The sequence below is a fragment of the Bos taurus genome, chromosome 7 (genome assembly GCF_002263795.3).
Source record: "Bos taurus isolate L1 Dominette 01449 registration number 42190680 breed Hereford chromosome 7, ARS-UCD2.0, whole genome shotgun sequence".
Lineage (NCBI taxonomy): Eukaryota > Metazoa > Chordata > Mammalia > Artiodactyla > Bovidae > Bos > Bos taurus.
In genome coordinates, this window is record NC_037334.1 from 47,994,532 (window position 1) to 48,020,752 (window position 26,221).

The 26,221-nt window shown below is 40.7% G+C and overlaps 1 long non-coding RNA gene across 1 annotated transcript in view; it reads right to left on the reverse strand.

The window, feature by feature from the left end:
• Positions 1–377: 377 nt before the first annotated feature.
• LOC132345832 (uncharacterized) overlaps positions 378–26,221 on the reverse strand; it is a 55,131-nt gene continuing 29,287 nt past the window's right edge. The window contains exon 3 of the long non-coding RNA XR_009495414.1: positions 378–662. This is a non-coding gene — a long non-coding RNA (uncharacterized lncRNA). The remainder of the gene's footprint in view (positions 663–26,221) is intronic.

A 26,221-nucleotide genomic window follows, 5' to 3' on the forward strand; every position in this document is an offset into this window, starting at 1 on the left:
TCACATGAGCAGACTAGTCAGCCTTTTATTGGGTCTGCGAAGTTTTACTTCTCAACTGCCTCTACAATGGTTTGCACTATTCAGTAATTCCTAATAAGATGATATTGTTAATTGACATGCATGGAAGAAAATATTCCTTTTTGGTTCATAGTAAAGTGTATTTAGTCATGTAAATAGTGTCATCTTCAAGAAGAGGCAGTTTCTAGGAGCAGCACACTTGGGACAAGCGTTGATGGTAGCCTGAGTCATGTTGGTGCTCAGTACAGAGAGCAGTGTGTAGAGTGTCTTCAGTACACTCAGTCCATGAGACTATGAGGACCTAGAGAATGGAGGCTCTTTAGGTAGTGCTCACCATAGATGTGAAAGAGCAGAACAAACTGAGATGGGTGAGGAATTTTAATGGAATAAAACTTGAGACTCTGGTGGTTTTATGTGGAAATACAACAGTATGGGGCATCTGAACACATACCACATTTACCAGGGAGTGGCGATGAATAGAGCCATGGGAGCCTAGATTGTCTTTCAGCGTTTGAGGCTCTTCTATGATCTTGTAGGGGACTGAGGCATTCTGAGATAATTCCAGCATAAAGTGTACAAAGCTCCAGACCTTATCAGTTGTATTGTCTTGGGCCAGCCATCTGAATGGTCAGGACAACTAAAATCTGAAAGGCATTTGATAAGATAATAAAAAAGGTAAATGATATAGAATTCGTATATCATGAAAGGAAGAGTTTGAGGAGAGAGCACAACTTTTAAACTATTTCAGCTTCATCATTCCAGGTATATCATTAAAATAAATATGTATTTTGTCTATAATTCATTTATTCATTCATTCAGTTAGCTTTTGTTACCTCCTACAATGTGCTGGGATACTCCCAGGCAGCAATGCCCATTGTCATTGAGCCTACACTGAATCTTTTCCAAGGGCATTTTGTCCTACAGCTGTTTTTGCTGCTTGAACTTTCAAGTTTGTGACTATATTTACAGTTTCCTTTTTGCCTTTGACATTTGTACTTCTCAACTCAATGCTTGAGTAACTTTCCATGCCCTTTACATATCCTGCAGCTAATAACTATGCTGCATACCTAAGAAAAAGGAAAGAATCTTGATTTGGGAATTTGTTGAGAATTATGAGCCAAAAGCTTCTACATCCTGACTATGCATTTTCTAAGCATGGTTTACAAAGGAAAAGCATCTGGGTTTGTTTGGATGTGGAAGGAAGAGAAAAGTAGGCATCTGCTAGAACTTTGGGCTATCTGTAATGAAGTTCCTTTACTATCAAGGGGGAATTTGTTTTTTTTCATCCTTTAGCTTCAGATGGTCTGAGAAATGTTTCTGATGTGTAAGCTGCTCATGCCAGTGCTATGACAAACCTAGGCAGCATATTAAAAAGCAGGACATTGCTTTGCCAACAAAGGTCTGTATAGTCACAGCTATGTTTTCTAGTAGTTCATGTGTGGATGAGTCAGGTGGGTGAGATTTGGACCATAAAGAAAGCTGAGCACCAAAGAATTGATGCTTTTGAATCGTGGTGCTAGAGAAGACTCTTGAGAGTCCCTTGGACTGCAAGGAGATCAAACCAGTCAATCCTAAAAGAAATCAGTCCTGAACATTCTTTGGAAGGACTGATGCTGAAGCTCCAAATACTTTGGCCACCTGAGGTAAAGAGCTGACTCACTGGAAAAGACTCTGATGCTGGGAAACATTGAAAGCAAAAAGAGAAGAGGGCAAAAGAGGATGATATGGTTGGATGGCATCACTGACTCAGTGGACATGAGTTTGAGCAAGCTCTGGGAGATGGTGATGGACAGGGAAGCCTGGCATGCTGCAATTCATGGGGTTGCAAACTGTCAGACATGACTTCAGTTCAGTTCAGTTCAGTTCAGTCACTCAGTCGTGTCTGACTCTTTGTGACCCCATGATTGCAGCACACCAGGCCTCCCTGTCCATTACTAACTCCTGGAGTTCACACAGACTCACATCCATCAAGTCAGTGATGCCATCCAGCCATCTCATCCTCTGTTGTCCCCTTCTCCTCCTGCCCCCAATCCCTCCCAGCATCAGAGTCTTTTCCAATGAGTCAACTCTTCACATGGCCGAAGTACTGGAGTTTCAGCTTTAGCATCATTCCTTCCAAAGAAATCCCAGGGCTGATCTCCTTCAGAATGGACTGGTTGGATCTCCTTGCAGTCCAAGGGACTCTCAAGATCATTCTCCAACACCACAGTTCAAAAGCATCAATTCTTCAGTGCTCAGCCTTCTTCACAGTCCAACTCTCACATCCATACATGACCACAGGAAAAACCATAGCCTTGACTAGACAAAACTTTGTTGGCAAAGTAATGTCTCCGCTTTTGAATATGCTATCTAGGTTGGTCATAACTTTTCTTCCAAGGAGTAAGCGTCTTCTTGGAGCCCAAAAAAATAAAGTCTGACACTGTTTCCACTGTTTCCCCATCTATTTCCCATGAAGTGATGGGACCGGATGCCATGATCTTCGTTTTCTGAATGTTGAGCTTTAAGCCAACTTTTTCACTCTCCACTTCCACTTTCATCAAGAGGCTTTTGAGTTCCTCTTCACTTTCTGCCATAAGGGTGATGTCATCTGCATATCTGAGGTTATTGATATTTCTCCCGGCAATCTTGATTCCAGCTTGTGTTTCTTCCAGTCCAGCGTTTCTCATGATATACTCTGCATAGAAGTTAAATAAGCAGGGTGACAATATACAGTCTTGACATACTCCTTTTCCTATTTGGAATCAGTCTGTTGTTCCATGTCCAGTTCTAACTGTTGCTTCCTGACCTGCATAGAGATTTCTCAAGAGGCAGGTCAGGTGGTCTGGTATTCCCATCTCTTTCAGAATTTTCCACAGTTTATTGTGATTCATACAGTCAAAGGCTTTGGCATAGTCAATAAAGCAGAAATAGATGTTTTTCTGGAACTCTCTTGCTTTTTCCATGATCCAGTGGATGTTGGCAATTTGATCTCTGGTTCCCCTGCCTTTTCTTAAACCAGCTTGACCATCAGGAAGTTCACAGTTCACATATTGCTGAAGCCTGGTTTGGAGAATTTTGAGCATTACTTTACTAGTGTGTGAAGTGAAGTGAAGTCGCTCAGTCGTGTCTGATTCTTGGCGACCCCATAGACTGTAGCCTACCAGGCTCCTCCATCCATGGGATTTTCCAGGCAATAGTACTGGAGTGGATTGCCATTTCCTTCTCCAGGTACTAGTGTGTGAGATGAGTGCAATTGTGCGGTTGTTTGAGCATTCTTTGGCATTGCCTTTCTTTGGGATTGGAATGAAAACTGACCTTTTCCAGTTCTGTGGCCACTGCTGAGTTTTCCAAATTTGTTGGCATATTGAGTGCAGCACTTTCACAGCATTTGAAAGAGGATTTCACAGGATTTGAAAGAGCTCAACTGGAATTCCATCACCTCCACTAGCTTTCTTCATAGTGATGCTCCAAGGCCCACTTGACTTCACATTCCAGTATGTCTGGCTCTAGGTCAGTGATCACACCATTGTGATTATCTGGGTCGTGAAGATCTTTTTTGTATAGTTCTTCTGTGTATTCTTGCCACCTCTTCTTAATATCTTCTGCTTCTGTTAGGTCCATACCATTTCTGTCCTTTATCGAGCCCATCTTTGCATGAAATGTTCCCTTGGTATCTCTAATTTTCTTGAAGAGATTGCTAGTCATTCCTATTCTGTTGTTTTCCTCTATTTCTTTGCATTGATCGCTGAGGAAGGCTTTCTTATCTCTTCTTGATATTCTTTGGAACTCTGCATTCAGATTCTTATATCTTTCCTTTTCTCCTTTGCTTTTTGCTTCTCTTCTTTTCACAGCTATTTGTAAAGCCTCCCCACACAGCCATTTTGCTTTTTTACATTTCTTTTCCATGAGGATGGTCTTGATCCCTGTCTCCTGTACAATGTCACGAACCTCATTCCATAGTTCATCAGGCACTCCATCTATCAGATCTAGGCCCTTAAATCTATTTCTCACTTCCACTGTATAATCGTAAGGGATTTGATTTAGGTCATACCTGAATGGTGTAGGGGTTTTCCCTACTTTCTTCAATTTCAGTCTGAATTTGGCAATAAGGAGTTCATGATCTGAGCCACAGTCAGCTCATGCTCTTGTTTTTGTTGACTATATAGAGCTTCTCCATCTTTGGCTACAAAGAATATAATCAATCTGATTTTGGTGTTGACCATCTGGTGATGTTCATGTATAGAGTCTTCTCTTGTGTTTATGGAAGAGGGTGTTTATTATGACCAGTGCATTTTCTTGGCAAAACTCTATTAGTCTTTGCCCTGCTTCATTCCGTATTCCAAGACCAAATTTGCCTGTTACTCCAGGTGTTTCTTGACTTCCTACTTTTGCATTCCAACCCCCTATAATGAAAAGGACATCTTTTTGGGGTGTTAGTTCTACAAGGTCTTGTAGGTCTTCATAGAACCGTTCAACTTCCGCTTCTTCAGACATGACTTAGTGACTGTAAAACAGCAACAGTGCCCAGGAAGGAAGTTCAGTAAGAGATGTCATTCAGGAGATGAATTGGGTTCACTCATGATTGAGAAAAAAGGACCAAGGAAAAGGAATGAAGGAGATAAAGTGGACCAAGAAAACAAATCCAGAGGAGAGAAAGCATTTAACCCTAGCTGAGCTGACAATATTACACCCAGGCTCTCATTTTTTGATCACTTACTGTTTGTCAGAGCCTCTGTAGCTCCCCAGGGCTGGCAGTGTCTAATTTAAGTGTTCCAGCAATCCCATCAGATATCTATTATTGATTTTATCATGTTAAGAAAAGGAAACTGAAGATCAGATGCTTTGTCTAGATCACCCAAATGACATGCCACAAATCTGGGATTTGAACTCTGGCATGAATGGCCCCAGGAGCTATGAATCTAACCAATTGGCATGCTGTCCCTGAATTCAGATGTGCACAGCAGTAAGGGGCAGCTTGCAGCAAGCAGCAGTGATCAGTAGCTGGAAGCAGGGTGTTAGTTTTCCAGACTTGGAGTCCTAACCACCCGACCACAGGGGCCAGCAGTTAGGGCCAAGGCCCGTAGTCTTGCCTGCCTAGTCAAGAACAAATTCAGGCCAAGAGGCAGAAGGTAAAGAGTAAAGTAAAAAGTTTATTGAAAAGTACATGCAGGAAGATGCTTCAGCGAGCTCAGAGAGAGAGTTGTGCCTTTGGGAAGTATAAATCCTTTATAAGGGGGCAGCTCTCCAGGTCTTTGTCTTCCCTCAGGCAAGTCACCTTCCTTTGTTACCTGCTGGTAAATTTGTCTCAGGACCCTCCCTTGGGGTGTGCCTGCACACTTTAGCCAAAATGGATCTCAGAGTAAAGGCTTCTGGGAGGAGCAAGACTCATTATGACCTGGAATTATCCTCTGACTTTTGACTCCAAAGAGCCTTTCTGTGCATGTGTAGTGTCTCCCTTATCTTTTACTCAGACAGGGTTTTTTTCTGTCTCTTTGTCCTTGCCATGATTATTCCCTTGATATGTTAACAAGAGACAAAGACTGGCTATTTACCCTGTTTTTGTTGTTACTTGCAAATGTAAATACAAATAGGGGCGAGCTGTGAATTCCTCAACTGGAGCCTACCTAGCTCTTGTCTCAAGAAATACAAAGAGGAAGCTGGTGGATTGTTAAAGTCCAGCCTCAGTTCAGTTCAGTTGCTCAGTCGTGACTCTGTGAACCCATGGACTGCAGCACCCCAGGCCTCCCTGTCCGTCATCAACTCCCGGAGTCCACCCAAACCCATGTCCATTGAGTCAGTGATGCCATCCAACCATCTCATAGTCTGTCGTCCCCTTCTCCTCCTGCCTTCAATTTTTCCCAGCATCAGGGTCTTTTCCAATGAGTCAGCTCTTCGCATCAGGTGGCCAAAATATTGGAGTTTCAGCTTCAACATCAGTCCAGCCTGGAGCCCATCTATTTCCTACCTCATCCCCATCTCTATCTGTAGATTGAGATAATGAAAGGTGTGTAGGACAGAGTGCTGTTCACTAGGAGGTGAAAGTAATCAGAGGCTAAGTCTGGAGACAGAAGGATGTGTCCTTGAGTTTAATAAAATTGGGTTCTCTTCAAACCTCAGAATGCTCTAATGCTTCAAGTGGCTCTATACATGGAGGAATGACATCACAAATGTGATGCTCTAATGCTTCAAGTGGCTCTATACATTGGAAATGCTCTCAAAATGGTGTCACAGGAATACAACAGACAATTGAAAAAGGTAGTCTTTACTTCTGTAGAAGGATGTGCTACAGTCAAAGGTTTGGGAGCAAGCACAGGAAGCAGGAAATCCACTCCATTTTTATTCCTAAAATGCAGATTCTCTCCTCCGGCTCCTCATAGGCTAAGTCACAGAGTTCCAATCTTCCCGGATATTATCTAAGTTTTTGATTGAACTATTTATATTAACTATTTTCCCTACACTTTTAATTTTTTGTGTGCATGTCCAGGACAAAGCCCGTGAAATTAGCCCACCAAAACGTTCTTCTGAGGAAGGAGAATTAGGAAGTGAAAAAACCAAAGGATTGGCATCTAGCCACCATTTTAGGAATCTTATTTATAAGCCAACTATGTATCTTTTTGTTTAACTATTCTAAGAATGAATCACTTCTTTATTTCTTATAACTTCTCCTTTGATAGAAAAGATCATATCCTTCTTAAAGTGGGAATCACTGCCTGTCAAACCTGGGTGTGTCCTTTATGGAACTGTGATTGTCTTGTCTTCATTTGTCAATCACTCTGGAACTAAACCAGAACCTCTGCAACTGGGAGAGCTCATTAACCTTCCATAAGCTCTCTTCTCATAATGTCTCATCTGCATCTCCCCCATGCTGCTGTGAAGTATGATGCAGATGTGATTATTTGGTGTTTCCAGGTAAGGAGCCTGGACCGCAGGAAACTACATGGAATCTGGGCTACCTGGGTCCCTGCCCCCTCCCTGTGCTCCAGGCTGATTCAGTTGTTTGGGCTTCTGTCCGTGTCGTCCTAGATCAGAGAACTAGTGCTAGTCTTATCAGAATTTAAATTAAATTTCAAAGAATTCTCAGGCTTGCTTTCTTTTTCTTTTTTTAAGGAAAATGATCTCAAAGACTTGATGTAATCAGTCATTCGAGTCCTTCCTGCTCTAGAGCCAATTCCACAAGCTGTTTCTGGGAAATGTGGAACAGCAGCTCACCCAGGCCTGCTGAAGCCTGCAGGGTGGGCAGAGCAACCAAGGGCCCCATTAGTGATTCTGGAACCATTAAGAAGGACTGTGCAACCTTCACAACTGGCTGTATCCATGCTACTTGGGCTCTATTGTATTGCTTCCTAAAAACCATTAGCTCTTTATTATGCCAGGCGTTATGCTGTGTGCCAGGGTTTTAGAGTTAAATGAAACTCTGTCCTTATCTTCAAAGCAATCATAGCTCAAATGAAGTGTGTATTGGTGGGGGTGGTGGTGGTAAACATGTTAAGACTTAATATCTGTAAGTCATGCTTAAGCATGAGACCAACTGCATGAATAGTGTGCTTCAGGATTTCTGAGGAAGAAAGAATTGATTGTGCTTGGGTAAGGAGAATGAGTGGGGGAAGCTGTTTGAGTTGGGCTTTGGGGCCCCAGAAGAATTTTATAGCAGAAACATTATGAGCAAAAGTGAGAAAATGTAAGAATAGTTTGAAAATAATAATTCCAAAGAGAGTTCTGTGATTTTAATTACTTCCTTAAAGCCTTATCCACTTACTTGTTTATTCAGCAAATATTTGCTGGGTTGCTACCTGTGCCAGGGCCTGGCTCAGCTTTAAGGATGCAGCAGTGACTAAGAGCAGCCAGGTCCCTGCCCTGTGGGAGATGAGAGTCTCATGGAGGGAGGGAAAAGCAAATTGGCTGATTTCACAGGGATTTCTTTGGTAATAATAATGGTAAGGAGAAGTTTAAAAGGGCTAGAGAGGAAATGGCAACCCACTCCAGTATCCTTGCCTGGAGAATCCTGTGGATGGGGGAGCCTGGCAGGCTACAGTCCCTGGGGTCACAAAGAGTTGGACATGACTCAGCAACTACACACACACACACACACACACACACACACACACAGAAGTAAAACGGCATCACAAATGTGCCTGAAAGAGGCCAGAGCTTGACTTTGGATACTGAGGAGGCAGTCAGGATGGGTTTCTTTAAGGAAGTAATGTTTTAAGTTGGAATCCAGAAGATGATTAGGAATTAAGAGAAGAGGGAAAGCATGCCCAACATAGGAAGTCATTATGGGCTGAATTGTATCCCCCTACCGCATTTATATGTTGAAAGCCTAAACTCAGTACCTCAGAATGTGACTGAATTCAGACCTGGAGCCTTTAAAGGGGTGATTAAGTTAAAATGGGGCCATTAGAATGAGCACTAATCCAATCCGACAGGTGTTATTCTAAGCAGAGGAAATTGTGATATGCCAAAAGATACCAGGGGTGCACGGGCACAGAGGAGGGGTCCTGTGAGACCACCACAGGAAGACAGTCACTTGAAAGTCAAGGAGAGAGGCCTCAGGAAATCAACACTGCCAACACCTTGACATTAGACTTACAGCCCCCAGAACTGTGAGACACATTTCTGTTGCTTAAATCACCAAAAATGGGTGGCATTTTGCTTTGGCAGTTCTAGCAGCTAATGCGGGGGTAGGATGTGTCGAGGCCATCGAGTGTGCAGGAGCCCTGTGGAGGACCGGAAAGGCGGCAGTGTGGCTGATGGCACTTCCACTGCTGACCTGGTTAAGTCTGTCCCCTGTCCCTGGAACTTGGAGTGGTCTCCCTGTAAGGCAAAGGTCTTGGGCTGATTGACTATCTCTGGGGTCCCTCCTGGGCCTGCGATGCTGTAAAGTCAACATATAAATCCATATAATCCTGGAACCTTAGAGAATAAACGGGCAAGATGATTATTTAGGAAACTTTCAAAACATTCGTTTTTTTTCCCCTCAGTTTTATTGAGGTATAATTGACAAATAAAATGATATACTTTAAAGTGTACAGGGTGATGATTTAACACACATATACTTTGTGAAATGCTTACCACAATCAGGTTAATTGTCATATGCACTGTTTCACATGGTTACTACTCCCACCCTTTTGGTGTGTGTGTGGTGAGAGCACTTACTGCTTTCTTAGCAAATTTTAAGTATGTATTATTATTAACTGTAGTCACCCTGCTGTACACTAGATTTCCAGAACTTATTCATCTTATAACTAAAGGATTGTACCCTTTGACAAGCATCTCCCCATTTCCCCCAACCTCCAGCTTCTGATAACCGCTGTTCTGTTCTCTACTTTTTGTTTATCTGTGTTTGCCTTTTTTTGGGGGGGGGGGCCGGATTTACACATGTAAGTGAGATCACAGACTATTTGTCTTTTCCTATCTGACTTATTTTGCTTAGCATGATGTCCTCTCAATGCATCCACTTTGTGGCAAGTGGACTTCCTTCTTTATCGTGGCTGAATAACATTTCATTCTCTCTCCCTCTCCCTCTCTCCCCCACCCCCTTTATTTACATCTTCTGTATCTATACCATAATGTGTTGGCTTTGTGAATAATGCTTCATTGAACGTGGGGTGCGGATACCTCTTTGAGATACTGATTTCATTTCCTTCAGAAATGCACCTCAAAGAGAGACTACCAGGTCAAATATAGTTTCATTTTAAAACTTTCGAGCAGCCTTCATACTGTTTTCCATAAAGGCTATACCAATTTATATTCACATCAACAGTCCAAAAAGTCTCCCTTTTCTTCCCATCCTTGTCAACAATTTATCTTTTGTCTTTTTCATAAGAGTCATTCTAACAGATCTGAGGTGATAACCCATTGTGGTTTTGTTGAGGTCCTTTAATGGACTGGAACCTGGTGGTCTAGAGTTGATGATAAGAAAGTAAAGGAGAGAGAAAGAGGCTGATATTCCTTGGTTTACGCAGAAAACCAATAAAGCCCCTGCACGGGACTTGCTCTGTTCACGAAGGCCTCAGGCGCCCTCTCGATGAGGTGAAGGTGCAGAGTGCATTCTTGAGAGGGTCTTAGAAGCCCAGGCAGGAAAGTGAACTCAGAGAGCCTCTGCACTCCAGGGGATCAGCCTGAAAAAGAGAGAGAGGGAAAGAGAGAGAGAGAGAGAGAGAGAGAGAGAGAGAGAGAGAGAGAGAGAGAGAGAGATATAAAGACAGACCCAGGGACCAGAGCTCTGATGGAGCAAAGATGTTTTAATCAACATGGTGTGGGCATATATACTGTCTTATAAGGTAGTTATTCTCAGCAAAGATAAAGATTAAAATTCCAGACTTACAAAACATAGGCGATCAATATTAAAGACAGAGAGAGTTGTAAACAATCACTTTTACTGTATGGTTCATAAGAAGGAAGAGGGTACTTATTACCATATAGAAAAACTAAGGAAGGAAATGCCTGGATTCCTCAGCCCCCTGGAAAGGCTTGCCTCAACTCTTAGGAACAGAGGATTCCTGACAGATCCAAAACAGCACACAGGAAGCCTCCTGTTAAATGCTTCCTGACATGGTTTGATTTCCATTCCCCTGATGATTAGTGATGTTGAGCATCTTTTCATGTATGCATTGGTCATTTGAATATCTTCTTTGGGAAAAAGTCTACTTGGGTCCTTTGCCCATTTTTATATTGAAATATATTCTTTGTCTACTGTTGGATTGTATAAGTTTGTTATGTATTTTGGATATTAACCCACCATTAGATGTATGGCTTGAATATATTTTTTCCTATTTCATGGGTTACCTTTCTATTTTGTCAGTTATTTCTTTTGCTTTCTGCAGAAGCTTTTTAGTTTAGTGTGCTTTCCATTGCCTGTACTTTTGGTGTCATATCAAAAAAATTATTGCTGTGGCCAATGTCAAGAAGATTTTCCCTACTTTCGTCTAAGAGTTTTTCAGTTTCAAGTCCTACACAGTAGTTCCCCATTATCCACAGGGCTATGTTTTAAGATCTGTAGTGAATGCGTCAGAGAAAGCAATGGCACCCCACTCCAGTACTCTTGCCTGGAAAATCCATGGACGAGGACCCTGGTGGGCTGCTGTCTATGGAGTCGCACAGAGTCGGACACGACTGAAGAGACTTAGCTGCAGCAGTAGCAGCAGCAGTGAATGCCTAAAACCACAGATAGTATCAAACTCTATATATGCTATGTTTCTTCCTATACATAGATGTCTATAATAAAATTTAATTTATAAATTAAACACAGTAAGAGATTAACAACAATTATAATAAATAGAAAAATTATAGCAATATACTAGAATAAAAGTTATGTGAATATTATTTCTCTTTCTCACAATATCTTATTATACAATATTCTTCTTGTGATGATGTGGGATGACAAAATGCCTATGTGATGAGATAAAATGAGATGAACGATGTAGGTATTGTGATACAGTATTAGACTACTATTTGCCTTTGACAATATGTCAGAAGGAGGATCATTATCTGTCAGAAGCAGATGTTTTTGGATCACTGAGTCATGATGATGTCAATGGTTAGATGTCAGGAGCAGACAGCGATGGCAGTTTGGGAGCCCAGGTAGGGATAACATGAGATTTTATCATGCTACTCAGAATAGCATGCAGTTTAGAACTTATGAATTGTTTATTTCTGGAATTTTCCACTTAATATTTTTAGACTGCACTTAACTACTGGTAACTGAACCATGGAAAGCAAAACTGTGGATGGGGAGACTACTGTGTTTAAATCTTTAATCCGTTTCAAATTAACTTTTGTGAATGGTGTAAGATAGTGGTCTAACGTCATTCTTTTGTATGTGGATATCTGGTTTTCTCAACCCTATTTTTTGATGAGATTTCCTTTTATATGTTCTTGGCACCCTTATTCAGTATTAGTTCACTGTTTATGGGTGGCTTTTTTCCTGGGCTCTTTATTCTGTTCCATTGGTCTGTATGTCTAGTGTTATGCCAGCACTATACTGTTTTGATTACTGTAGCTTTGTAATATAGCTTAAAATCAGAAAGTGTAATGCCTCCATCTTTGTTCTTTCTCAAGACTTACTTTGGATCCTTGGAGTCTGTTCCTAGTTCCATATAAACTTTAGGATAGTTTTCTCTATGTCTGTGAAAATATCAATGGAAATTTGATTTGTTTTGTTTGTTCATTCACTCAGTTGTGTCCTACTCTTTATGACCCCATTGACTGCAGCACACCAAGCTTCCCTATTCTTCACCATCTCCCAGAGCTTGCTTCAGCTCACGTCCATTGAGTTGGTGATGACATCCAACTATCTTGTCCTCTGTCTTCCCCTTATCCTCCTCCTTCAATCTTTCCCAGCACTAGGGTCTTTTCTAATGAGTCAGCTCTTCACATCAGGTGGCTAAAGTATTGGAGCTGCATCATCAGTCCTACCAATGAATATTCAGGATTGGTTTCTTTTAGGATTGACTGGTTTGATCTCCTTGCAGTCCAAGGGACTCTCGAGTTTTCTCCAACACTGCAGAGACTTTGATAGAGATTGAATTAAATCTTTATATTGCTTTGAGTAGGCTTCCCAAGTGGTGCTAGTGGTAAAGAACCTGCCTACCAACACAGGTGACATAAGAGACAGGGGTTCAACCCCTGGTGAGTAGTGTGGACATTTTAATGATGTTAATTCTTCTAGTCCATGAATGTGGGAGTATCTTTCTATTTACCAATTTATATTTTCTTCAGTTTCTTTCATCAATTTCTTAATAGTTTTCAGTGTTTAGGCATTTTACTTCTTGGTAAAATAACATTTATTTCTTGGTATTTTGCTGTTTTTGGTACTAGAGTGAATGGATTATTTTTTTAATTTCTCTTTCTGATAGTACATTGTTATTGTATAGAAATGCAACTGATTTGTGTATATTGATTTTGTACACTGCAACTTTATTATATTATTATTAGATAAAAGACACTTTTATCTGCAGCCAACAAGAGCCCACTTGCTGGCTGCAATTTGCAAGTCTCTATTATCATGCTCCATGTCATGTTCAAGCACAGAATAGCCAAACAGTGACAGATAACAGATACATTGACACTCCCATGTCTAAGAAGGATGGAAGAATGTGTGGCACTATATTTTGAGGGGTTTAGTGGGGACAGATCTTGAAGACTTTGTGGGGAGCAGGCTGCTTAGGAAGATGAGCAACCAGGAGCTCCTGTTTCCAGACACCTTCAGGAGGTCATTTTCTGATCTTGCCTAAATCTTGTAGGCACAGGCCTGATCTCTGTCGCTGCAGCCTAGCTTCCAAGTTTGTGTTTGGCTTGGGCAGACTCGCTCGGCACCTTCCCAAACTCCCAATCACCTTTCCACTCTGTCTAAATAGACTTGATATGATGAAAGACATAGACAGAGTTAAGCTATTCCCCAATGATATCAAATAAATTGGCACAATTAGGGAAACTGGGTGACCAGAATAGTGGCATAAGAGATACTTGTCCCTGTGTACCTTTTCCAGTCTTTTCGCTTTATAGCCAGTGAATGTATTATTTATTCCCACAAAATGAAATTCAAAACTGATGCATAAATAAGCAAATACATAACTCATATTCCCTTGGTGGTTCTGCTGCACAGCCAGGTTTGAGAACCACTGCATTAACTCATCATAAGGGAGGAAAGTAAACTCAAATTGCTTAGCCCATTTATCAATCTTCTAGTGTAGGCATCTGCCTTGTATCCCCAGTGCTTAGTACAGGGCATGGATGAAGGGTACTCAGTAAATATTCGTCGAATTTAAATTGTTCTTCACTTGACCTCTATAGGAGATTGAGTTGAGTTGGCCTGATGTTCTGTGTGTATCTTTACCTGTCACCCATAACACTAAGGGCCATATCATCATGTCCCACATGAAAAACTGATCTCCAAATTTTTAGCTCTGAAGTCCATTTCACTGGGCTAGCCCCAAGGAGCAATGGGGCTCCTTCTCTAACACCTTTTCAAAATTGTGACCTTTCCAAGCTGAATTTGGAAAGAATCTCAGGGCAAAAGTCAGAATTCTGTATCAACAGGGCGTAATGCAAGCTTGGGAAAGCCTTCATGGAGGCAGGCACACCTTGACCTGGCCTATGAGAATGGCTAGGATTTCACGGAACCGTGCTGTCACAGGAGACGTGGATTTGGGGATTGGGAGCTATGGAAATGGGACTGTAAAATGGGGAAATGCTTTGAGTGGGAAAGTGGGTAGGTGTTTAGGGGAAATTGGGAGCAGCCTAGCTCTGAGAAAGGCACACCAGGAGATGCAGGCTGGAGAGAGGAGTGGGCCAGATTGTGGGAGGCCTAATGAGAACAGTTAAAAGTATTTGATATGATACACAGAGGAAATTATAATTGTTATCTCATTAGGATTATTAAGACCTGGTTGAAGAAATACTGCAGATTATGGCTTTGTAGCCAAATCGGGCTGCTATTTTAAGCAAGAAATATGCCCCAAAGCTTGCTGCAGAAGCAGACAGTATCTGTGAAACCACGCTCTCCAGAAAAAGAATGAGTTCTGGGACAGATTCAGACAGGTTTTTGATGTTGAACCTGCTGAGAATAATGAGGAGAAGAGGTAGTGAGTGGGAAGAATAAGATAATCATTCCTTGAAGAAAGAAATATAGAAGCAGAGAAAATAACTGTTTTCCCCTCTCTGTGTGACAGGGAAAGAAAGGCTGAAAAGGGTGATGATAAAAGGTGGCCTCAGATGAAATTGAGGATCAAGTGACAGAAATCGATTCCCTGGCAATTGTATATCCATCCTGGGCTGAGAGGCAGAGCCACCCTGGACTTTTGTTCCATATTCTCAGCTCGGTAAATCCCTTTTCCTTTTCCCTAAAGCTCTTCTTGCCGAGTCTTTGTTGGAAAGGATGGGGTGTGTTCTTCCATCTCGTCTGAAAGCTGCCAGGCATTCTGAGTGTGTGCCATGTCAGCACACCTCCCCACAGATGGCAGGGAACTCCAAACAACGTGAAAGAGTCCAAATTAATGGGAAACAGTGCAAAATAAAACACTCTGTATGAGAGCCCTATTTGCCCACAAATGGTTTGAGGGAGGAAATAGGAAAGAAATCAAGCAAAATTAACTTCTTTCAGGAAGTCAATTTCATTCTTCTAGGAGAGCCGGAGAACCTGGGCGTACAGGTCGTAGTTACACATTCCACCCTAAACTGGAAACCTATTTGTTTTACAGGCTGAAAAGGCTTGACATGTGGGAGTTACCTTTTTGATACAATCTGATGCAAAATATCCACTGCCCAATAAGTTTCAGGTCCTTTAAATCAAGGGACATTTCTTAATAGGGTTATTTTTTTCTCCCTTTCTTATTTTTAATGTCCAAATTCCTACTAACAGCTCTTTTCAAGGGAGATGGGGATGAATTTAGAAAAGATGTTCTTCAGGGACTAGATGGAGCCCACACTGTTGCCCTGTCAGGCTCCGTGAAATTTCCCCTTAGGCTAACACATAACTAGCTTACTCCAACTTGGTTTATAGAGGGCTATGGAATGTAAATTTGTATGAGAAAAGGTCTAGGGGTGAAATTAAGTATCAAGAGAGTCCATTTGCTGTTACAACTGGAAGATCAGCCCCAGCAGGGCTAGCACAAGGTTGAGGTAAGCAAAGTACTAAGGCTGAAATTTAAGGAGGCACTCACTCTCAGGGTTATTTACATGTGGGGTAAGCTCCAGGAGCCTCCTTAAACTTTGCTCCCATGTGCCTCACTCTAGCCCCTGTCCAGAACCTCAGTGCTCCAGTCACAGACACCTTGACAGTTATGCTGCTGAATCACCATTTATCCAGCAGTTATGTTCCTAAATACTATTCACAAATATTGAGAAGCTTCATCTGTTTCTTAGGATCTTCCCCTGGCAAGGGCTCCAACCCTGTTAACTTTCTATTTCCTTTATTGCTTAATACAGATTACCTTAAATGTCAAGAAGTTGACATTGAATGAATTGATAAAAGAAAAATAATCTTGGGGTGTTAATGATCACCTCCCAAATCTATTTTACATTTTTGTTTTCCTGGCTTGATTTTCTATAATATGAGACTGCCTGTGATAAATTTGGATTTCAGTAGTCCCACTAGGAGGCTAGACAAAATGAGAGTAACCATGACTCATATTACTGCCCATTCATCATGCATACATTCTAGGTCAAAGCTATATGCCGTATTGAAGTGTCTTAAAGTACCCAGTAGATTCTACATTCTCAGGGTTAAGTTAGTTGGGAACCTACTGTTAACCACCTAGAGAAATGGATTCTCACATTCTATGGTCCTTGATCTAGCATCTTGCTAATAAACAAGGGCATCTATATCAGCCTGCATAACAAGATTCAGATCATTTCATTTTAACCTTTTTTGTAAATCATGAGATCGGTTTTGGCCAGTACAAGCTTGAATCCAAGACAATTTTAAGACCTTGGTCAACAGAGGACATCTTCAGGTCATTTCATCCTAAGTATCAGAAAAGTTGTATCTGCATCATTCATTGCTGAATGATATGGAAATATAACTGGATATCTAAGAGGGATACTTCTTGCAAGGGCAGATCTATCAATATTTTTTTTTTCAGTTTCCATTGCTTTTATGATTAGAAGATCCTTTACTGTTAAAAAACAAAATTAAAAAATCATATTGGTTTTATCCAGTGATTCATGCATCAGACAGCATCCAGGCTAGCAGACAGAAAGTTCCAAGGAGCTGTACAAAATGAAAGACTTATGGCAGAGGGAACAGAAACAAGGAAGTCATATTAGATTTTAAAAATAAAAATAAACCCTATTGGTTACTGTAAGGTTACTTTCCTTTAGAGGGTAAGACCCCTGGAGAAGGAAATGGCAACCCACTCCAGTATCTTTGCCTGGAAAATCTCATGGACAGTGGAGCCTGGTGGGCTGCAGTCCACGGGGTGGCAAAGAGTCAGGCACGACTGAGTGACTAATACTTACTTACTTATACTTAGGAGTCTATTGGACAGATACCTAACTGGTAATGATTAGGTGATCCCTGATTGACTGGTTCAGAAGGGCATTTCTTGGAAAGCTGTATCTTTAAGATTTGGTTTGGTGATGTGGGGCATCCATTTGGGGCTTGTTGTCTTGTTTATAAAAATTTCCCCACCAATCAGACTCTCGGCCTTTCTGAGAGATGTGATTAAAATAATTAAGGCACTAGCTTAGCAGCTAAGTGATTCCCAGCTAACACTCTGGAGTCCTTAGAAGCTGAATCTTTGTGTGGTGTTCACCGCTCACAACATCTCAGGTTCACATTCTTTGTGAGTCATCCTCTGTTCCTTTTCTAAGGTGCTAACCTTAGGGAGATCATTGGCTCCTATGTTCTAGACTTAGACCTGTTTGTCTTTGGAATGTTTTCTTCTCCTCTGGGTACATGGTTTCATTTAGCGTAGAGGAGGAGGTCTAAGAAACGCTCCCATTTGGCTCTGAATATCAACTTTCAAAATGGCCAACTTCTGACCATAGAGCTATTTTTAAGAAAAGTCCTTTTAAATATCTTGTGAGGTTTCAGCCAGAACAAACGTTAAATATTCCTAGAAGTACTGAATAGCCTTTTGGACAAAGAGGCATCCCCAAAGAAGATACAAAAGGAGACTGTACTCCCAGGGTTCAGAGCCATCCCCCAAAGACAGTCAAAAGAAAGGAAAACTTAGTTCCCCTGACAGCTGGCAGCAGTCGGTGGGACCCTCTCTGAAAAAGGAGTGCAGCCCACATTTCTGTCTGGCCATATTTTTAGGCCCTCAAAACTGATGGTTGATCTGCCTGTGTGTGCAAGAACCAACAACTGGAACATCCCAGGCAGGCAGAAAGCCAAGCCAAGTTCTCAGGATACAAAATAAGACAGACAAGAAGGAAAGGGCTGTCCCTGAGAGCTGTCAACAACCAGTGGGTGCCCTGAAACTGAATTTGTAAGAGTCTAAATTTGTAAAGGAAGTGACAGCCTGAAATTCTGTTTCTCTCTCTCAACTGGCCACTCACTACAGAGAACCAGGAGAGCTGACCAGAAGGGTAAGATTTCTCACCCTTCACTGACTTTTGCCACTGTTCCCAGGATCTCATCTGCAGGCTCCAGAGAGTAGGGTTTCAAGTAAAGAGGTAGCCCTAGTTTCTACCACAATTTGGCAAGATTTAGTGCTAATTTTACTTTTGGTTTACCCTTGACTCTTTAGGGGAGTCACGGGTAGCAGTTTACTAGGGAATCCCTCAGAGTCCCAACATCCCTGGGAGGGGCCCATATGGGGTCCCTGCTTCAGTGGTAGATATGGGGGCATATGTAAGGATGCTAACTTGGCAGCCTTTTACTTGCAGTCTTGCAACCTCTTCATTGTGGGAAGGTGACTCAGGTAGAGGATTAATGGGGTCTGAGGATGGAGGAGAGTTATAGGAGCCATGTCAGTCTTACAGTCTTTTGTTTTAGCTTGCCTCTTCTGTCTTTAGTTTTCATTAGCTTTTCGCAATGAATGTTTCAGTGAAGCTGTTTTGAAACTTTGAAACCTTTTGGAAATTTTTGCATGCCAATTTAAATAGGTATCCCATTCTGTTTGTTTGATTTGGGAAACTTGCTCTCAAGTGCACCTCTTAAAAGAACGATCATGTTTAACTGGAACGTTCCCCTAATGGCCATTGTCATTCTAGGTTGTCCTAGTGAGATTTGGCCATTTTTGTAGATATCCACAGCTTCTGGGATGACAGTTCTTAAATGTAAAATAAGTAGGTGTGCCAGAAGGTGGCACATTCACTTCTTTAAAACCCGAGGATCTTATGTCTTCAGATGAACTTTGGTCTTTCAGAGCCAAATTAAAACCTCAGAGGTATTAAATACAAACAGATAAGGACAAGCCACCAGTGGCCACAAGATCTTCACACTATTAGCATTTTTGTGGAAGAAAAAACAACAGGGCCGCATCTGATAGAACTGAGACCAGGAGAACACGAAACAGTCCATAGGTATTCACCGGAAAGCTAGGGAGGCTGGTTTGAGAGCAGCAGATGAAATGAGGAGGCATTTTTCTTTCTCCAGTACTGGCTGAGTGCTAAGAGTCCACATTAAAAAGGTTTGAGGGAGCTACCTTAGTCCAGACCCTGTGAATTCTTAAAACCAGCCAGCTGGAGCGCCCATCAGCACAGCGTCCCACCCTGAGGAGTCACTGCTGGGAGTAGAATGAAATCCTAACAGGAAAAAGATGACAGGAACAAGGAGTGACAAAACCCGGGAGGGGAGGAGCCAGGAAACCTCAGGATATGGGTTGCCCTATTTTTGAACATTACAGAACAACCACGAGGGTGCTCTGACAAGTTATAAACGCTATCCCGAAGCACGTCTCATTCTAAAAGTTCAGGAATCCAATTTCACGCAAAAGTCAGCAGCAGGAAAAATGGAAGTCAAATCCATACCAAGTTGTTATAAGATAAAAGAGAATAAGGAGAACAGCATCCCTACAGACAATGAAAGCATACCAGAAAGGTACTTTCTCAAATGGAGTAAAATCGTAGCCTATTAAATATTTTAAAACAAGCTTAAAGTGATTAAGAAAAGGGTATAAGACATTAAGGAACAGTACAAGTCAGAATTTGAAAAACTCAGAAATGAAGTGGCAAGACTCAGGACAGGACTAAAGATAATATAAAACCTTGTGGTCTTCATATAAACATTTTTTTAAACCAAATCACTAGAGAGATAATAGATCTAAGATCTGCAGTGAGTTTTGGATACATAGGTGCCTACAGAAGTAAAACAAAATGAGCGCTAGGGAGAGGTTGGAGTTTATAATTACTACATGCCCTAGTAATGTAGATACAGTAGAACTGCAGCTAACGTGGGGGGAATGTGTAGAGCATGTGCAAAAATCATTTTAATGTTTTCACTAATCATGTCATCATCAGTATTAAAATTAGTATTTGCATCAGTATGGTCATTCCAGTACTATCATATGTATAATATGTGAAAAAACAAATGAGTGATTATTGAATATTCTTATTCTATCACCCCTGCTGTTGCTGAGAACCAGGACTCTCAGTGTGAAGTTTCAAAAGGAGCCACACATATAATATAGAAAAGGTTAAAAGTTTTACAGGCTTAAATTTGAATTCTAAGTAGCAAAATGAACTCATGAAGCCCATGTATGTGTGTGCACTTATTTCCTAGTCCTGTGTACCTTTTAAAAGCCTAGAGATAATTGAAATACAACTTTTCTCTAAAAGTAACTTGGGCTTCGTAAAGAGATACCTGATTCTAGATCTGGAGCAGGAAAGCTAAGATGGGCATGGGCCAGCCTGTCTCACACCCAGAGGTGGGGGCTTGGAAGCTGCCAAATCCTACTTGGGTCATGACAAAAGGACTCTCCAGGGAACTCAGCAAGGGTCCCACTGGCTAAAGGTGAGACAAATTGTGTTTCAGTAATGATGAAAACCGCAGTGGGTTGAAAGCCAATGAGTTCAGTTCAGTTCAGTCACTCAGTCGTGTCCAGCTCTTTGCAACCCCATGGACTAGAGCATGCCAGGTTTCCCTGTCTATCATCAACTCCTGGAGCTTGCTCAAACTCATGTCCATCGAAGCCCAATAAATATATTTAAGCCCATGATTTTATAGCATTAAGAAATAATCACCATCAGAGAATGACAGGAAACCACTTCATTGTCTGGAAAACCAGTAAATAAATGAAAAGAACCAAGCATCTTCCTAGCTTTCCTGTGTGAAATGTATTGCAAGTAGTCAAAGAGTAGAAGAGGACAGGTTGAATATAAAATATTTCAACAAATAAACTAATGAAATGTCTGTTTTTTTTTTTGTTTGGTTTTTTTTTTTTTTTTTTTTTATGTTTGACGGCTATCAGCTTTTAAGCTTCAGTCTTCTTTGACCTTTTGCCCCACACCTGGGCAAGCTGATAAGACTGGATGTTCTCTCCTTGGGCACCTATTGAAAGTTCAAACCACACAAGTCCTATCCAGGCACAGAAACCCTTACCTCAGTCTCACCTTCTAATCAAAATAAAAACCCTAAGCCAGTGTCCTTTCTTTGGTCTCTCAAGTCATTTTTTGGGTTAGCTAAGAAAATCAGTCATGCTCTTTCAGAAGCTTCATTATATAAATAATAAGCCTTTTTATTCCCTCTTGGTGTGTGCATGTGTCTGTGTGAGTGTGTGTGTCTGTGTGAGTGTGTTTGTATGTGTGTAATATGTTATCAGTCTTGACATCCAAACCAGTTTTGGATGGGGATTCATTCTTTCTTTTCAGAATGAGCTCATCATAAACTAAAAGGAAAAAGTAAACTTAGAAGATTGCCATTTATAACGCACAATTTAGAAAAATGTATCTAAATCCTGCTGCTGCTTCTGCTGCTAAGTCGCTTTAGTTGTGTCTGGCTCTGTGTGACCCCATAGATGGCAGCCCACCAGGCTCCCCTGTCCCTGGGATTCTCCAGGCAAGAACACTGGAGTGGGTTGCCATTTCCTTCTCCAGTGCATGAAAGTGAAAAGTGAAAGTGAAGTCACTCAGTTGTGTCCGACCCTCAGTGACCCCATGGACTGCAGCCTTCCAGGCTTCTCCATCCATGGGATTTTCCAGGCAAGAGTACTGGAGTGATCTAAATGCTAGCATAAAATTAGAGACACAGCAGACATGTGTTCCTCCTATAGTTTTGGTAGAATCTGAATCTCTGTTTGTGTGAGTGTATACTCAGAACAAGTTAAGACATGATAAATCTGGTACTTATAACCCTGCTTGTGGAAATATACACTTGTACTATTTTTCTGGAAAGAAATTTGGGAATAAATTCTAAGAAACTTCAGAGTTGTAAAGTTCTGTGTCACATACCTTGCAGATATAAAATCTAAGGAATGATTAGTGGTGGTAAAAATTTATGCCTAAATAGTTACAGCATAGTAATATAGGATCATTTAAAGTAGTTAAAGAAGAAGGATATGCAATGTCTAAGTGTAAAGGAAAAGAGTGAATGACATGCAGCAAATTAAAAGAAGATTTTGAAAAAATGTAATAAGCATCAATCTTTAAAAACATGCCATAGTGTTGTGTTTTTTTAAAAAGCAAGAAACAAATAAGTGTTTAAAATGGTTATATAGATGAATAGTAAAAAACCTGGGGGGAAATTCAGCAATGCAAATTCTATGACTCCCGATGAAAACAGCTGTTTGGGAACCCTTCTTCAGTCAGCCTGTGAGAAATGAGGGTTCCTTAGCAAAGTCAGCAGGCAGCACTTACCACATTCTGAGGTTTCATGTTCACTGAAGACTGAGTCTAGAAACCTCATTCCTTCGTCCAAATACTCTTGCAGTAAGTAGGGAAAGGAACCTTAACATTCCCCAAAGGGGATGATAATTGAGAATGCCCTCAGCTTTTCAAATAAAGGATGCAGGTCAAGTTATCATCATCATCATCTTTGATTCTGTGCTTGTCAGGGAGGAGCTCATCCCAGTCCCAGGGCCCCTGAGGTGCTGAAAGGCAACTTTTCATATCACATAAGAGCACACACATGAGAATTTTAGTGTCCTGGCAAGACTCTAAGTTCTACAGTAGTGAGTGTATATCTGTCCTAATCCCTACTGGAGCCCTGGCTCCCAGCCCAGAGCCTGCACACAGAGAGGATCAGATTAATATTTGTCAAATGGATGAACAAATGATCCTGTAACAGATGTGCTCCTCGGGAACCAATTCTCCAGTGTTTAAGCTTTCTTTATCTAGCTAGAGATGGACTGAAATTATCTCTAGGAAAGGATTCTATATGTCCTACACCAACATAATGGATTGATATTAAATGTGGGTAGCCTTGGAGAAGGGAATGGAAACCCATTCCAATATTTTTGCCTAGAGAATCCCATGGACAGAGGAGCCTGGTGAACTACAATCCATGGGGTTATAAAGAGTTGGAAACAACTGAGCTACTAACACACTGTGGGCAGCCTACTACTTCAATATTAATGCTATCTACCATTTATTGTATGCTACAAGGCATATAAATAAGTGCTGAGTATTTCATATTCATTATGTCTAATACTTGAACCATAGAGAATTTAAGTTGCTGGACTGAGACCACAGAGCTGGGAGCTTCTAAGTCAAGGTGAAACTGTATGTTTCCATAGCCCACATGCAGTCATAGGGATAACATTAAGAAAAGAGAGAAGATGAAAATTATCTCTAGATGTCTCCACCAAAGGGAATGAATAAGTAAGAATATCATCAACAGGCAGTGAGATTAAGTTGGTGGGAAATTCAGAAAACTCCCTGATATTTCAGTTGGCTTGTTCATTTTCATTTGAAAAGGAAATAAGAAAAAATGGAGTTCTTGAATCAGATAGCTTAATCCTATCTTCAGGGAAGGCAGAACATGGTGTTAGAGATGAGAATAGCTTTTTTAAAAAAGGGTGAAGCTTTTCTTAAAAAGATGAAGCACAGAGATGCTGGGGAAAATGGGGATTTGAATCAGGCAGATTTTTTTTTTTCAGGTTTTTTATAAACTTTGGCTGTGTGGATATTCACTATTAAATGTGAAGAGGAATGAAAAATTAATTAATGTATTAATGGGACAAAATGTTAGCAAAAATGAAACAAATATGCAAATGATTATAAATTTGAATATTTCATCTAGAAGTGTATACACATGGAACTTTAATTTGATTATTGACACTAAAGAAAGTGAAGTTGCTCAGTCATGTCCGACTCTTTGCGACCCCATGGACTGTAGCCTACCAGGCTCCTCTGTCCATGGGATTTTCAAGGTGAGAGTACTGGAGTGGGGTGCCGTTTCCTTCTCCAGGGGATCTTCCCAACCCAGGGATCGAACCCAGGTCTCTTGCATTGTGGGCAGACGTTTTACCATCTGAGCCACCAGGGAAGTCTGACACTAAAGATGGAAATTAAAGGATAGTTTTTATTCTTAAATATTAATCATTTAGGAGAAATGGTTAATAATGGGGAATTGAGATGTTTTCATAAATGGGGTTCAAAACCAATAATGAAAGTAAAAATTTTAAGATTAAAACAATGAAAACCTGATTGTTAAACAGAATTTAGCCAGAGAATAGTGATAAAAATAATTCAAGGGTTTTATAGATGCTGACATTTTTAGAGAATTTGTAAAGTACTTACTTTTATAAGAAGAATTTATTTTACCACCACAAGATAGAAAATGTTCTAGGTATCTTAAGGAAAGCTAAATAATATACAGATTTGCAAGACTCTTATTGACTATTACTGGCCGTTAGTTCTCAATACTGGCCGCACATTAGAATCACCTGGATAGCTAAACAGTGTTCATCTTGGATCCCTACCCTAGACTAATTAAACTAGAACCTATGGGAATGAAAATCAGTACTTTTCAAAAGCTCCCAAGATGATTATATTTTGCTGCCAGGATTGAGGATCACTAATTTAAACAGTGATGAATAAGATTATGTACCTAATGAAAGTAAGAACCATGCATGATTTATTCAGCACAGTATCTGCAACATGATAGATACTCGATAAAGACTCGCTGAATGAATTGAGTAATTTAGTAATCCTGTGGCATATCTATAATTAGGGAAGCATATCAATGCTTCTCCCCCCATAATATAATTTTTTAAAATTGCCTGTGCTGAGTGATAACTTATTTTCATTTCTCCATGAGTATGTATCCAAATAGTATTTTCTGATTCATAGTCTAAAAAAATGAAAGGTCCTTTGAAATAGGGCTGAATTTGAATGTGTCTATTTCTCTCACCCAAAGGAACCAGCTAATTGTCTTGCCATCGTCATAAATGGTCCCTTAGCATCTCATACAGAGTGGGACAATACTGAGATTCTGGCCCCAGGAGGCATGCGTTGACACATTTTTGATGGTGACCTGCTGGAAGACATAGTCTACATCAGAACCAGTATATCCATACATGAAACAAAAAATCAGTACTTCTCTTTAATATGTAAGGTAATCTTTGATGTTTTCTGTTCTATTTTATTCATTTAAAATGGTAGTAAAATGTAATTTCATGACCCACTAGGGGATCTTCACTCACACTGAAAAACATTGCAACAATTGGACAGTACAAATAGCGTGGCCAAAGCAGAATAACAGTACTTTCCTTGCTGTGGAAGAGAAAATACATTCTCAGTGCTTATGACTAACTCATAATATCCTGGCTCATTACACTTGACAGAAATGTATATTTTATTATTTACTGTCTATTTCTTGCAATGTGAATGTATGACTCCTGAGGGGAGAACTCCCATCTGCCCTGTATACCATTGTTATCAGCAACCAGATAGAAACACAGTGCCTGGCTCATGTTAGCCACTCAAAACATGGTCATTAAATTGCTGAACAAATGAATAAATAAGTCCCTACTATAATGATTTCTCAATAACATTACATGAAATTTTCAGTTATTTTCCAAACAACTTTCATTTCCAGAGTCCTTGTCATAAAGTTTTTCATCCTCTTGAATACCCAGCTATGTCATTGTTTTAAAATATCCACTCATCCCAGGGTTCTAAAACTCATCCTACAGTTTAAAAAGTTATCTTTTTTTTTGTTGTTGTTGTTCATGGCCCTAAGACCTATGAAGCAAGAGAGAGAGAAAATCTATCTTTTGAATATTTTTCTAGGAATAATAATTTCTAAATATCTCGATGGAGAAGTAGGAGGCTTTGAAAGTAATTTAGTTTCCTATCAGTGTGCTGTCATGTCCCACTCTTTGCAACCTCATGGACTATAGTCCGATAGGCTCCTCTGTCCATGGAATTTTTCCAGGCAAGGGTACCAGAGTGGGTTGCCATTTCCTACTCCAGGGTGTCTTCCTGACTCAGGGATCCAACCTGCCTTTGGAAGTAAGAGAGCCATCAAATAAGGAAGCTAGGCGCTATGAACGGTGGGTACAAATGAGGCCACCAAATCACAGGGAGGTCTGGCTTGTGAGGGGGGAGACAGAAAAACTGAAAATGACCAGTAATTACGCACACAGTGAAGGGAATGAAGAAACAAAGGGCTACATGGTAGGGGACCTGGGAGCACGAATGCAACCCAGGGAAAGAGAGAACAGAGGAAAAGATGAGAGTATAGATCTATGGCTGTCCATCCATGTACACACAGAGCATACCACAGATAATTGCATAAGTCTGTGTCAGCCAGTTCTCATGGGGCTGAGTGATTCATGAGATTCATCTCAGAGATTTGTTGCACTTGGAGATTTATAGACCGAGCTTCTGGTGT